Here is a 16,315-nt window from a genome sequence, read left to right on the forward strand (position 1 = left end):
TCCCTCTCCCTCTCTCCCCTCTATCTCTCTCCTCTCTAACTCTTGTATATTAGTTATCTTTTTCCTCAATTTCTTAGTGGACACTGACCTGTAACCCCCACTTCCAGCTTGGGCCTACCATCCACAATGAGCTTTTGATCAGAGAAACCTACACGGTTTCCCAAAACAATGACAGACTTCTGTCAGAGTACTTGATGACCCACCAAAGGCCACTGACAAGACCCTATTGCTGAAGACTCCATACACACCTGACGCGTAAAATGGAATGACATGGCTGGAAGCCAGGAGAGAGTCAGTCCCCAGACAGTCAGCGTGTCTAGCGCCAGAAGGCGCTACATAGGCGACTGGGGGAAATGACCAAGATCTGTCCAAGCAACACATTGTTTAACCTAATAAGCAACAAATAACCCGATGTGATACCCACACAAGTGCAATAGTGGCACACAGCCATGGTGAGGAATCAATTGCTCTTGATTTGGCTAACTGATCCACTCAGTGGTACTAGACCCTTAGCTGGAGCTGGGAAACAAGTCAGAACCATACCCAAACACAAGCCCACTCTACAATATCAAGCTACCATCAATCACGGGGTATAAGAGGGCCTACACCTATCAAACTGTCTATCAAAAAAGTAAGTGTTATCTCAATTTTCCGGGTGCTAACTTACTCTCCGTTGGAGAATCTGCTTCTCTTTTCCAGATAGATGCAGATCCCAAGAAGAGAGCTTCCCCAACATACCTCAAAAGGGGCCCGACTGAAACTAAGGACAACTGGCGAAATAAGCAAGGGTGATGTTTTCCTGTGAACCAGATACCAGCACAAAGGGGAAGGAGATCAACGCAGAGAAAAAATCATCTCCTACCAAATCAGAGAGCCAGAGCCTCAGAGGCCCCCAACACCTCAGCACTGAAGCAGACCAAAAATGAACCCAACATGGCTCAGGGAAATCTTGCGGAAGAGGGGGCGGAAAGAATGTCAGAGTCACATGTTGGGTCATGATTTGCAGAGACATTTATCATACTAATAACTGGGGGCTAACTCCACAATGCACGACCCATTTTCATTAACAAGGAGGGTCTAATGGGAGGCGGTAGATCACAGATGAGCCTAAATAATGGTACCAAACTGCCTGTATTCACTGAAATGAAAACTAATAAATTAAATTTAAAAAAAATTAAAAAAATAAATAAAAAAAAAATTCAGTAAAATTTTAATATTTTTATTGTTAAATGAAAAATCTGTATATTTTTGATGCACAGCATGATTTACTTTTTGTTTTCATTTAAAAAATTGTGTGTGTGCACGTGTGTGTGTGTGTGTATGTGTGTGTGCGTGTGTGTGTGTGTGTGTGTGTGTGCGTGTGCGTGTGTGTGTGTATGGATATGCCAGGGTCTGTTGTCACTGTCAACACCAGACTCACGTGCCGCCTTTTGCAGTCAAATGCTTCACCACCGGCTCTCCCCCATGTGCCACCCTTTGGACCTGGCTTTACATGGGTGCTGGGAAGTCAAACCTAGACCAACAGGCTTCGCAAGCAAGTGCCTTTACCCTCTGAGCCATCTCCCCAGCCCTTTTTCCTTTAACCACTGAGCAACCTCCCCAGATCCTTCTATTTTATTTTTATTTATTTTGGGGGAGTTTTTGTTTGTTTATTTATTTTTGTTTTTTCAAGGTGGTGTCTTGTTCTAGCCCAGGCTGACCTGGAATTCACTGTGTAGTCTCCGGCTAGCCTTGAACTCACAGTGATCCTCCTACCTCAGCTGGGCTTAAAGGCATGCACCACCACACCTGGCGGAGAGAGAAATGGGTATACCTCTAGATGTTGCAAATGAAATCCAGACACATGTGCCATTTTGTGCATCTGGCATTACATGGGTACTGGGGAATCAAACTTTGGTTGTTAAGCTTTAAGAGTAAGTGCCTTAACCACTGAGCCATCTCTCCAGCCCAATTTCCCTCCTCCCCCCCGCCCCGAGGTAGGGTGTCACTCTAGCTCAGGCTGACCTGGAATTAACTATGTAGTTTCAGGGTGGCTTTGAGCTCATAGTGATCTTCCTACCTCTGTCTCCCAAGTGCTGGGGTTAAAGGTACCACCACGCCCAGCTATTTTTTTTTTAAAGATTTTATTATTTGTTTATTTATTTGAGAAAGAGAGAGAGATCGAGAGAATGGGTGTGCCAGGGCCTCTAGCCGCTGCAAATGAACTCCATGACACACGTGCTACTTCATACATCTGGCTTACATGGGTCCTGGAGAATAGGACCAGGGTCTTTTGGCTTTGCAGGCAAGTTCCTTAACCATTAAGCAATCCTTCCAACCCATGGTGGTTTTTTTTGTTTTTTTTTTTTTTAATTTGAAGTAGCATCTGACTGTAGCCCAGAATGAATTAGAAATCAATTTGTAGGCCAGGTTGGCCTGGAACTCATGGCAATCATCCTACCTCAGCATCCTGAATATTGAAGATTGAAGGTGTGAGCCACCACACCCAGCTGTTTTTATCTTTTATTTTTTAATTTATATTTTATTTATTTGCAAGCAGAGAGAGAGAGAGAGAGAGAGAGAGAGAGAGAGAGCGCTCATGGGTGCCCCAGGGCCTCCAGCCCCTGCAAATGAACTCCAGATGTTGCGCCACTTTGCGCATCTGGCTTTACATGGGCACTGGGGAATCAAACTTGAGTCCTTAGGCTTTTGCAGGCAAGCACCTTAACCTCTGAGCCATCTCTCATTATATGTGATGTCTTTTTAAAAATACATTTAAAGGCTGGAGAGATGGCTTACTGGTCAAAGACTTGGTTACAAATTCTAATGGTCTAGGTTCAATTCCGTGTAAAGCTAGACACACAAAGTGGTACATGTGTCTGCAGTTCATTTGCAGTGGCAAGAGGCCCTGGTACAACCATTTTCTCTGTCTCTCTCTAGAATAAATAAAAGCATTTAAATTTTTAAAATTTATTTTTGTGTGTGTGTGTTTTAGTGTGTGTGTGTATGAATGTGGGGGTACACACATATCACGGCGTGTGTTTACAGGTCAGAGAACAACTACGAGGTACCTGTGCTTCTTCCATCTTTGAGACAGTCTCTCGCTGCCTGTGAGCTTCCTGCTGTCATAGGTCCTTCAGGATCACATGCATATGCCACTCCCCTTTGCATCCAGCTCTAGGTAGGTGCTGGGGCTGATCAAACTCAGGTCAGCAGGCTTTGCAAAAAGGCACCTTTAACCCCTGAGCCATCTCCCTATCCCTTACACATGTTTCCACCACAGGGATTCCAGGATTCTGTAGACAGACACCCAATTAAAGGGCTGGTCAGAGAAAATAAAATAGAAACCTAAAATATCTCATTGTGCCTGGAAAGTACAGAAAAATTGTTTGAAAGGTCAAACGAGCTGGGTGCGGTGGCATACACCTTTAATCCCAGCACTCAGGAGGCAGAGGTAGGAGGATCACTGTGAGTTCAAGGCCACCTTGAGACTACATAGTGAATTCCAGGTCAGCCTGGGCTAGAGTGAAACCCTATCTCAAAAAAAGGGGGTACTTCCAGAGAAAAATAAATCCTGAAAAGATCAAATTAGAAGCAAGCGAGTCATTAGCTACAGTTAAGAGCCATTAAAGCAACACCTGATCAATAAGTGTGGAAACCAGACAGTTGGGCCTTGGAGAGGAGTTCTAACCTAAATATAAAAGGAGAAGTGGATTAGAGACTCATGACTTGGCATCCACTCTGGAATAACTATTTCAGGCAAGAGCGATCAAAGGATACTAAATCTTGTGGGCAGAAGTACGAAGAGACACAGTATATTTGTACAGATGATTAATGACATGAGGAAATAACTTCACTGTGGCAGGCACTTCTTCAAACATGTCAAAACCAACAGCACCAAATACCAAGTCCAAATAACATCATGAGCCTGTGATATGATATACCGAGCAACAAAACCATCCATCCAACAGAGCAAAAAATTTCAACAAAGAACCAGGGAGTATCAGAACCACCAAGGCTGTGGGGCACTCTGCAGATGGTATTCAGCAGAAACATCACTGTCCAGTTGGGAAAATGGCTTAACCATTAAGGCACTTGCCTGCAAAGCCAAAGGACCCAGGTTTGATTCCCTAGGACCCATATAAACCAGATGCACAAGGTGGTACATGTGTCTGGAGTTTGTTTCCAGTAGCTGGAGGTCCTGGTGCCCCCAATTCTCCCCTCCTCCTCTCTCTCTCTCTCTCTCTCTCTCTCTCTCTGCCTCTTTCTCAAACAAGAAAATAAAAATAAAAAAAAAAAACTGTAAAAACTGTCACTGTCAGCCAGGCATGGTGACGAATGCTTTTAATCCCAGCATTCGGGAAGCAGAGGTAGAAGGATCATCATGAGTTCAAGGCCACCCTGAGACTACACAGTGAACTCTAGATCAGCCTGGACTACAGCGAAACTCTACCTCAAAAAAAAAAAAAAAAAAAAAAAAAAAGTCAGCATCACCAGGCGTAGTTGTACATGCCTTTAATCCCAGCACTTGGGAGGCAGAGGTTGGAGGAGGGTCACTGTGAGTTTAAGGCCAGCCTGAGACTACATAGTGAATTCTAGGTCAGCTTGGGCTTGAGTGAGACCCTACCTCAAAAACGGGCCTAACAAGAAACCTGAAAAACAGTGAGCTCCAGGTTCAGTGAGACACCCTCAGCGGCACAACAGAGGAGAATGCCTGATGTCTCCTTTGGCCTCTATGCAAATGTGCACAGAGTGTGCAAATCACACACACACACACACACACAGAGAGAGAGAGAGAAAGAGAGAGAGAAAGGAGGAGGAGGAGGAGATGAAGGACAGTAAGACAACATATAGCATAAACTTGGGTTTGATCCAAGATCAGCGAAAAAACGCTATCTGATAAATTGTTGGGATAATTATTATGTGAACATGGTCGATATATTAGGTTATCATGAAATGATATTAAATTTCTTAAGCTTGACAACTGCAGTGGACACTTTTGCTCTCTCTCTCCTTGCAAATAAACAAAATACATTTTTTAAAAGTTGCAGGGCAGCCAGGTGTGGTGGCCCACACCTTTAATCTCAGCACTTGGGAGGCAGAGGTAGGAGGATCATGATGAGTTCGAGGCCACCCTGAGACGACATAGTAAATTCCAGGTCAGTCGGAGCTAGAGTGACACCCTGCCTTGAAAAACAAACAACAACAACAACAAAAAGTTACAGGCAGAGGCAATGAGAAAGGAAAGGGCAGAGCAGCGTGAGGCCAATGGTCATGTGAGGAGAGGTCACCTTACTGTTGAGATAGCTCAACAGGGCCATATTTTTCTTGTTCTGGCCCAAATAATCTAGAAACCCCATCTAGACCAATCGTAGTACAGTACTGGTGTATAATATATAATAATCCTCATCTTCATCCTTAGGTCTGTAGGCTGGGGTTACTCAATCAATCTTTTTCTTTTGTGCCTGTCAAACCAATCAGTTTGGGAGAAATTTCTTTTCTTTTCTTTTCTTTTCTTTTCTTTTCTTTTCTTTTCTTTTCTTTTCTTTCTTTTTTTCTCGAGGTAAGGTTCATGCTCTAGCCCAGGCTAATGTGAAATTCAATATCTAGTCTCATGGTGACCTCTAACTCACAGCAATCCTCCTACCTCTGCCTCCCGAGTGCTGGAATTAAAGACATGCACCACCATGTCTGGCTGAGAAAATTCTTTCACATGTGCATGTGTCTGTAGTTCATCTGCAAGGGCAACAGGCCCTGGCATGCCTATATTCTCTCTCTCTCCTTGCAAGTAAATTAAAAAATTATATATATTTGGTTTTTTGAGGTAAGATTTCACTATAGTACAGGCTGATCTGGAATTCACTATGTGGTTTTAGGGTGGCCCTGAACTCAAAGTGATCCTCCTACCTCTGCCTCCCAAGTGCTGGGATTGAAGGCATGTACTACCTCATCCGGCTAATAAAAAATATTTTTCAGGGCAAGAAAGATGGCTTAGCAGTTGAGGCTCTTGCCTGCAAAGTCAAAGGACCTAGGTTTGATTCCTCAGTATCCATGTAAGCCAGATGCACAAGGTGGCCTGGAACTCATGGTGATCCACCTCCTTCAGCCTCCTGAGGGATGGGGCTAGGCACGCACCATCATGCCCCGCATGCTTCATCACTCTTCCTGGTACAGAGAGTGTTCATGTAAACACAGCGAACAGCAGTCTGTTCCCAGCTGGTCGAACTGTTTGGGGAATTTGTGGAACATTTGGGGAGGAAGGGTCTAACCTGTGAAAAGTCACTGGGATGGACCTCCAAGGTTATATTCACCTCTGGTTCCAGTTCCAGCCTGCCCTCTGCTTTCTTGTTCACACCACGTGAAGAAGCAGTCACAAGCTCCAGTTGTGTGGATTGAGCCACTACAACCACCGTACTTTTTCCACCTTGATAGAGTGAGATCCTCTGTCAGTTATTTTTATTATTTTACTTAACCAACTTATTTATTTATTTATGAGAGAGAGAGAGAGAAAATGTACTCACCAGGGTCTTCTGCCACTGCAAACGAACTCCAGACACATGCACTTTGTGAATCTGTCTTAATGTGGGCACTGGGCAATCAAACTCAGGCATCAGGCTTTGCAAGCATGCACCTTTAGCATCGTAGCCGTCTTTCCAGCCACTGTATCAGGTATTTTGTCACAACAATGAGAAAAAGAGCTAGTAGAGCTGGTAAAATCTCAAGTTTGCCCACGACCAACCACAGGATGCCAATGGAACAATGAAGGGTTTCCTAGCTAGTGCCAACTCCCTGTGTTCGGTTTCACAATATCTGCTGGTGGGGCTGAAGATATGGGTGAGCAGTTAAAGGAGCTTCCTGATTAAGCACGGAAGGCCTGAGGGGGCCTGAAATTGCCCCAGGTCGAATCTCCAGAACCATCATAAACAGCTGGGTGTTAGCCACATGCGCCTGGAGCCCCAGCCCTACAAAGCGTAGCAGAGAAAAGGGAATTGCCAGGGCTCACTCAAAGCAGCCATCTCCAGTATCAGGAAGAGAATGGCTCAGGTAAGAATTGGTGGGAGAGGCTAGAGAGGTGGTTTAGCGGTTAAGGCACTTGCCTGTGCAGCCTAAGGACTTAGGTTCGATTCCCCAGAACCCACGTAAGCATGGATGTTACATGCACATACACAGACAGGCATGTATACACACATACATGTGCCCTGGAGGGCCTCTTGCTGCTGCAAATGCACTGCAGACATATGCGCCTCGCTGTGCAGCTGACTTTATGGGAGTACCGAACTGAACTCCGGCCAGCATGCTTTGTATGCAAGGGCCTTTAACCACTGAGCAATCTCGCTAGTCCTCATTGTAGGGATTTTTTTTTTTTCTAGCTATATAGTGGATGTGTTAGGAAATAACACCATGGTAAGGTGAGGAGTATCTCTAACTCTGCATCCTTTGGTCTATGTCCATTTTATTCAGCATCATAACATAAATTTTCTCAGGAGACAAACATCCTAAGCTTATTCTCTACAGATGCTCTGCTCTAAACTTCTGTCATCCGCTCAGGGCCATGGTATTTCAGGGCCATAATGGACCCTGTCTTTTATAAAATTAAGCTGTGGACTGGGGAGATGGCTTATTAATAAAGTACACTTCCTGTGCAAGCAGGAGGGCCTGAGACCAGCAGGGTTTGAATCTCCACATCCCATGTAAACAGCTGGGACGGGCACGGCCATGCGCACGTGTAACCTCCGTCCCATAGGGGAGCACAGACCCCACAATCATCAGAGCCGGGAAGACTTCAGAATCAGTAGACTCTTGCTCAGAACAAGACCAGAGGCACAGTGGACGCACGCCTTTAATCCCAGCACTTGGGAGGCAGAGGTAGGAGGAGAGCTGTGAGTTCGAGGCCAAGCTGGGACCACAGAGTGAGCTGGGCACCCAGTGTTGGTCTCTGGGCCATTGGAAGTGCCCCTGCTCCACATGAGCCTGTGGAGCACCACACCACACCATACACATACCAAAAATGGAAGAAAAATTAGAAGCAATTTGTTAAGGAGCCATGGTTATTAGATGAAAACCCTGACCATTTACAGTTTCATGGTGAAGGGGACAAACGTTTGCTGGAACGGATGTTTCATGTTTTCCCCACATACCATCTGCTTCCTTTCCTAAAGCACAAAGTGATGGAGAATTTTCCCCAGCGATCAAAAATTGTATTAGGAAGCACCTGTCTTGAGATTTTTGAATTGGGATGAATAATCACAGCTGCCTGGAAGTCAAAAGCGATTAATTCGTGAATGCAGCTCCCAGGAACAAGTCACGCCTACAGCTGTCCCCAGCGTGGATCTTGGAGGTAATGTCATTAGCATCCTGTGCCGCGCTTGGGTCCTTTGGTTGCATTCTCTTCTCATTCATCTGTCCAGGTGGTTGGGGACCCATGGGCTCCAAGGAACAAGAGCCAGGTGGCTTTTGAGACGAGAATAAGAGGAACTCTTACGCTTTTTTGTTTCCTCTTTTTTTTACAGAGCAGATTTCATTTCTAACAGCACGGAGTTTTCAAATTATATTCAAGTGGCTCAAAACCTCCTTTGCACACAATAAGCCCTCCACCAACTCTCTTTGGAGGAAGAAGAAAATGTTCTGACTGGTGAACGACATCAGCACATAATGAGGTTATCTGGAACACCTGTGGCAGCTGCCCAACAGGAGCCTGTGACTTATTTTTCTAACTCAGCAGCTTGCAAGATGAGTTCTTCCTCCCTCTTAAGGGGGAGAAAAAAAAATCAATGGAGGAGAGCTTTAGTGAACATTAAAGGCTTGAGTGCACCGGTGAGGTGGGGAGGAGTGGGGGCTGCAGAAATAACCCTTGCTGCGCCCACCATCTTCCACCCATGCCCTTCTGAAAGCAGCCTTCCCCTTCCCCTGCCGAGTGGATACTCAACCTTGTTTGTAATGAGCAACTGTCACCATGGAAACCACTGTGTGTGTGTGTGTGTGTGTGTGTGTGTGTGTGTGTGTGTGTGTGTGTTGGGGGGGACAAAGAGAGGCAAGAAGGGCCGAGAAAAAGAGGGAGAGAAGCAGGGCTTGGAGGTTGAACTACCCCAGGCAACAGGTGGTTGCAAACACCAGGTCTAGACAGAGAGCAGGTGGTGGATCATTGTGCGCGGCTGGGAGGCAGCGTGTCGTACCTTTCTGAGTCCTCGGTTTAGCCTTCTCAAATGGATGGATGCTAACATGGCTGCTGGGATGCCAAACTCACTCCATCTCCTTGGGCTTCACTTCCTAGGTGGACTTAGGAGGTCTCCTGGTTCAGGAGGAGTAATTGGAATGCCAATTCTTAGCATATATACTATAAGTAGTATATATATATATATTATATTTATATATACTGTCATATATACTAAGCTCCACTTCCTAAAGCAAAATATTTTGTCCAAACCTGCTTCTCTTTCAATAAATTGCTCCTTTTCTCTTTACTGTGATAATTCTTTTTCCTCTTTTATTGTTTTTGGGGAGGTGGGGGATGGTTTCTAGGTAAGGTTTTGCTCTAGCCCAAGCTGACCTGGAGTTAGTCTCAGGGTGCCCCAATCTCACAACAATCCTCCTGCCTCTGCCTCTCAAATGCTGGGATTAAAGGTGTGCACCACCACACCTGGATTTCTTTCTTTAAAATAGCTTTTTAATTTATTGCTTGTGTATGGGGGTGGGCACCAGGGCCTCTTGCCACTACAAACAAATGCCACATGCTTAGTTCACTTTTTGCCTCTGGCTTACATGGGCGGCTTGAGAATTGAATCTGGGCTGACAAAGTTTGTAAGCAAGTACCTTTAACTGCTGAACCATCTTCCTAGCCCCATCTCTGATAGCTTTCTTTGAAGTAGTTTTTAAAATTTATTTTTCTTCATTTTTGTTTTACTTATTAAAATATTTTATTTGCTAGGCATGGTGGCACATGCCTTTAATCCCAGCATTTGGGAGGCAGAAGTAGGAGGATTGCCATGAGTTCGAAGCCACCCTGAGACTACATAGTGAATTCCAGATCAGCCTGGGCTAGAGTGAAACCTTACCTCAAAAAACAAAACAAGGGCTGAAGAGATGGCTCTGCGGTTAAGCACTTGCCTGTGAAGCCTAAGGACCCCAGTTTGAGGCTTGATTCCCCAGGACCCACGTTAGCCAGATGCACAAGGGGGCGCATGTGTCTGGAGTTCGTTTGCAGTGGCTGGAGGCCCTGGTGTGCCCATTCTCTCTCTCTCTCCATCTGCTTCTTTCTCTGTCACTTTCAAATACATAAATAAAAATAAACAAAAAATATTTTTAAAAATCTATACTTATATATTTATATATTTGTATAATTTCTGAGGGAAGAGAGAATAAAAGAGAGAGAATGGGCCTCTTGCCACTGCACAGAAACTCCAGGTGCATGCACCTCTTTGTGCATCTGGCTTTCCGTGGGTCCTGGCTAATTGAACCTAGGCCATAAGGCTTTGCAAACAAGTGCCTTTAACTGCAGCATCATTGTCCCAGCTATGTATTTTTCTTAAATTTTCGAATTTTCATTATGGAATTGTCACATGTTTGTTCTTATTCATTCCCCCCCATGTCTACCCCTCTCTGGGTTATATCACATGTATTCTATTACTCTTTTTCCATCCCCCCTTTAAGATCTTTTCCCCTCCAATTACCCTTTTTCTAGTTACTTTTTTTTGTTTTTTTTTGAGGTAGGGTCTTGCTCTAGCCTAGCCTGACCTGGAATTCACTATGTAGTCTCAGGGTGGCCTCGAACTCACAGTGGCCCTCCTACTTCTGCCTCCCAAGTGCTGGGATTAAAGGTGTGTGCCACCACGCCTGGGTCCTTTTTCTAGTTTCATGTCACCCATACTAAAATCTAGAGTCTTGCATATGTGAGAAAACTGTCTCTCTGAGTCCGGTTTATTTAACACAATAACTTCCAGTTCCATAGAGTATCGTGACTTCATTTTTCCTCTTCCTGGGATGATAAAGAGTCTCATCCTGAGCTGGCCTCAAGTTCATTATGTAGCTGAAATGACCTTGACTTCCTGATCCTCCCGTCACTACCTCCCAAGTGCTGGATGCTGACGGCACACACTTGGCTTCCATTTTCCTTCACTGCTGAATAGAATTCCAGTGTGCATATGGGACACGTTTTCTTTATCAATTGGTGCGTATTGAAGCTGGTTCCATCTCCCAGCTGTTGCCAATAGAGCAGCAGTGAACACGGATGAGCAAATATCTCTGTTTTAACAGGCCAGATTTTATCTGAAGTAGGTTTTAGATTTGTGCTTTCCAAAGTCAAAAAGGCAAAGTTACAATAAACCTACTTACAAATCTAATTGGTCATTAACCCACAGGACAGTGAGTACTCCTAACAGGACAGCTGATATTGTGAAGTAGAAACAAGGGGATGGAAAGACGGCTCAGTGATTAAAGGAGCTTGCTTGCAAAGCCTTCTGGCTGAGGTTCAGTTCCCAAGTATCCATGCAAAGCATCTGCAGGGCAGACTCATTGGCAGTGGAAGAGACTGTTTCAGACTGGCCTCGAACTCCTGATCTTCCTGCCTCCGCCTCTTCAGCAATATCCTCCCAGCATGCGCCACCACAACCAGCAGGAAGAGACTGTTTCAAAGAAGGTACAGCACAGACAACTCTTCTGACCTTCGTGTGCACCCATACGCACGCACGCGCGCACACACACACACACACACACACACACACACACACACACGTAAATAAAAGTAAAAAGAAAGTAGAAACAAGAAACTTATATAAATAAGTCATACGGAAACCTACTTTTTTGGACAATGGAGCACACAGGAGCTGTAGATTGTTACTAGAAAATTTTCAGTGCCAGGGATGGGATACCTTCCAGGGAGTTGTTGGTCAGGGAGGTCCCTGATGCTCCCAAAACATTACAGGCCATTGCCAAGGCCCTTGGTTTCTCACCAGGAATAGATGGGAAGACCCTGTTTCTGAGGATTCCACATACTGGGCTGCAAGGTCACTGAAAAATTCTGTTGCAGCTGAGCTGAAAGCCTCCTCTATGCAGACCAGCTGACAGAAAACGCCACACTGCATGCAGTTCAATGGGAGAGAGAGAAATCACCAGTGAAGATACTCAACAGTGGACACTCCAAGCCTTATATTTGGCCAGCCAGGCCAAATGAGACAATGGGTGCAATAGTGGCACGTCTGTTACTGGGGAAACCAACTTCCCTCTAATTGGACTGGAGGTCTGCTCTATGGGAGGAAATACATCCCTGATACTGAAATCCTACACCCAGGGTAGTTATGACCCCTAGGGATGTAACATCTGTTGCCGTCTGGCTAAATGTATACACTATGTTCACCAAACTGCCCAGTAAGCACTTCTATTAATGTTCATACCCATATATTAATGCTACTCTCACTTTTTGTTAGAGAATGTTCTCTTTTCAGATGGTGGTGACCTTGGGATGACTCAGAAGGCATTGTGGTGCTGAGAAGAAGTGACAGAGGAGTGCTCAGCACTGAAATATCTCCATCACACCTTCCAAGGCTCAGGGTCCATTGCAGAAGAGGTGGGGGAAAGAATGTAAGAGCCAAAGGAAGGGTAGGACTCCTTACAACGTACTCCTCCAGACACAAAGTGGTCTGGATATCCATGACCTCACAGTGCCTGACACTACCTACACAAGACCATCATAACAGGAGGAAAAGATGATGACACCAGAATAACAGAGAAACTGAGGAGAGGGGGATATGATGGAGAGTGAAGTTTCAAAAGGGAAAGTGTGTGTGTGTGGGGGGAAGAGGTGGAATTCCCATGGGATATTGTTTACAATCATGGAAGTTGTCAATAAAAAATAAGATATACTTAAGGGCTGGAGAGATGGCTTAGCGGTTAAGCGCTTGCCTGTGAAGCCTAAGGACCCCGGTTCGAGGCTCGGTTCCCCAGGCCCCACGTTAGCCAGATGCACAAGGGGGCGCACGCGTCTGGAGTTCGTTTGCAGAGGCTGGAAGCCCTGGCGTGCCCATTCTCTCTCTCTCTCCCTCCATCTGTCTTTCTCTCTGTGTCTGTCGCTCTCAAATAAATAATTAATTTAAAAAAATTATTAAAAAATATATTTAAAATATTTGTATTTGTTTATTTGAAAGACAGAGGCAGACAGAGCGAGCATGAGCACGCCACGGCCTCCTGCCACTGCAAACAAACCGCAGACACCTGTGCCACTGTGTGCATCTGGCTCTAGGTGGGAATTGAACCCATGCTGTCAGACTTTCAAGCTTTACAAGCAAGTGCCTTCGACCTCTGAGCCGTCTCTCCAGCCCCTACCTTTACTTTCTTATGTGTGTGTGTGTATCTGTATGAACACGTGGGCATGCATGCAACACAGTGCGGGTGTGGAGGTCTGCCCGACGACGACCTTGGGGTGCTTGTCCTCTTCCTCCACCCACCTTAAGATGGGGTCTGTCTGGTTGTTGTAGTGACCTGCTTGTTGCTGGGACAAAGCACCCAACCAAAAGCAGCTCATGGGAGGAGAGTTTTTATTTTGGCTTACAGTCTCCAGGGGACGCTCCGCGACGGCAGGGGACAGCATGGCACGAGCGGAGGCCGGACACCGCCTCTGCCACAGCAGGTGGACGGCAGCACAGGGCTCAACGCTGGCAAGGGGTCGCTAGCATAACACCACTAACCCCACCCTCAACAAGCCACCTCCTCCAGCCAGTCTCCACCTCCCAAACTGCCACCTGTGGGGGATTGATATGCGGTTTCATCACAAACACATGAGGCTATCGGGGGGCATTTCGCACTCAAATCACCACAGCAACGAATGGTTATTAATAGGACTAAAGACACCCCAAGATAATTTTGGCTCTGCCGCATTCCAGCCCTCCACAATCATGACAGGTTAGTCAATCATCCTTGCAGGATCAACACTAGTGTTGGTCTCTTTCCAGATAAGTTCAGTCTGCCCTGCCTTTGTGCTGGGAATTGAACTGAGGCCCTGAGGCATGCTCCATCACTGAGCTACACTCTCAGCCCCAGACCTCCTTGTTAACTCAGGTCTGCTTTGTGCCCTAGCTGCTTCCTTAAAGCTTCTGTATAAGGACTGCAGAGATGGCTCAGAGGTTTAGGTATTTGTCTATAAAGTCTAATGACCCAGATTTGATTCCGCAGTACCCACATACAACCAGGTGCACAAAGTGGTATGTGCATCTGGAGTTCAGTTGCAGGGGCTAGAGGCCCTGGCATGCCCATTCTCTTCCTTTCTCTCTCTGTCTCTGCTTGCAAATAAATAGATAAAAACACATAAGAGCCAGGCATGGTGGCACACACATTTAATCCCAGCACTCGGGAGGCAGAGGTAGGTGAGTTTGAGGCCACCCTGAGACTACATAGTGAATTCCAGGTCAGACTGGGCTAGAGAGAGGCCCTAGCTCAAAAAATCAAAATAAATAAATATTTCTAAAAGTTTCTGTTTGATTGTGTGGTGCTTTGCATGAGTGACTTCATTTTAATTGGTCTAGAATGCTGAGACCTAGTGCAGAAGATCAGTTCAAAATGATTTCCTCCCATAATTTTGGTTTAACACCAATATGGTAGCCATAAGCCAGTGTGACCACTAAATGCTTCAAATGTGGCTGGTTCCAACTCAGACATTATAATTAAGAAATAAATTCAATATTTGCAAAATTTATTAAGAAATAAACATACAGTAGCTCTTTGATAACTAATTTTTAAAATTATTTATTTATTTGACAAAGGAAGAGAGAGAGAGGTAGACAGACAGAGTGAATATGGGCAAACTAGGGCCCACTCCCACTGTAAACAAACCCCAAATACATGCGCCCCTTTGCGCATCTGGCTTTACATGAATACTGGGGAAATGAACCCAGGCCATCAGGCTTTGCAACCAAGTGCCTTTGACTACTGAGCCATCCCTGCAGCCCAGTTGATATTCTTGTTGCTTCTGTGTGCTGAGACAGGGTCTCCTTAGGTCGCCCAGGCGGGCCTCACACTCACCATCATCCTGCAGCAGCCTCCTGAGCACTGGCGTTACCGTGTGTGCCACAGCTCCCACCAGTCTTTTTGGCTTTGTTTTGGTTTAAGATAAGGTCTTTTTTTTTTTTTTTTTTAATTTATTTGAGAGCGACAGACACAGAGAGAAAGACAGATAGAGGGAGAGAGAGGGAATGGGCGCGCCAGGGCTTCCAGCCTCTGCAAACGAACTCCAGACACGTGCACCCCCTTGTGCATCTGGCTAACGTGGGGCCTGGGGAACCGAGCCTCGAACCGGGGTCCTTAGGCTTCACAGGCAAGCGCTTAACCGCTAAGCCATCTCTCCAGCCCAATAAGGTCTTGTATATCAAGGCTGCTGGCCTTGAACTCTCTTTGTACCCAAGGACAACCTTGAAATTCAGATCTCCCTTCCTCTACCTCCTAACTACTAGGGTTGTAGGCCTGTGACACCATTCCTGGCTTGTGCGGTGCTGGGAATCAAACCCTGAGCTTTGTGTCTGCCAAGACAAGCACTCTACTAAATGAGGCACCTCCCTGTCCATTCTAGCAATTAAAAAAATGAAGCGGTGTGTCTAAATGGTAATATTTTGCATCTATTGAATTAAATAAAATTTCTTGTTAAGACTAACTCACTTTCTATTCTTTTGCTGTTGTTGCTGTGTCAAGGTGGGATTTCACTCTATCCCAGGTTGACCTAGAATTCAATATATAGTCTCAGGGCAGCCTTGAACTCACAGTGATCCTCCTACCTCTGCCTCCCAAGTGTTCGGATTAAAGGCGTGTGTCACCATGCCCAGCTCTTTCTACTCTTTAAATATAAATATATAACTATTTAATTTGTATTTAAATGTATATATATATATTTGTGATTTTTTTTTTTTTTGAGGTAGGGCCTCACTGTAGTCCAGGCTGACTTGGAATTCATTATGTAATCTCAGGGTGGCCTTGAACTCATGAGGATCCTCCTGCCTCTGCCTTCCAAGTGCTGTGATTAAAGGTGTGTGCCACCACACCTTGTTAAAAATATATTTTATTTGAGCGATGGCTTAGCAGTTATGGTGAGTGAGAGAGAGAGAGAGAGAGAGAGACAGAGAAAGAGGGATAAAATGGACACACCAGGGCTCCCTGCCACTGAAAACAGCCCAAGACACGTGCACTGCTTTGTGCGTCTGGTTTTACATGAGCACTAGGGAACGGCACCCTAGGCTGGCTCTGCAAGCAAGCGCCTTTACCTGTAAGACACTGGCCCAGCCAACGTTCTGTTTTTTCAACATGTTAATTTGGGGAGAAATAGTCCAAATTATATTCATGGTGTACACTTGTAGCTCTCTCT

The sequence above is a fragment of the Jaculus jaculus genome, chromosome 14, assembly GCF_020740685.1.
Source record: "Jaculus jaculus isolate mJacJac1 chromosome 14, mJacJac1.mat.Y.cur, whole genome shotgun sequence".
Classification (NCBI taxonomy): Eukaryota; Metazoa; Chordata; class Mammalia; order Rodentia; family Dipodidae; genus Jaculus; species Jaculus jaculus.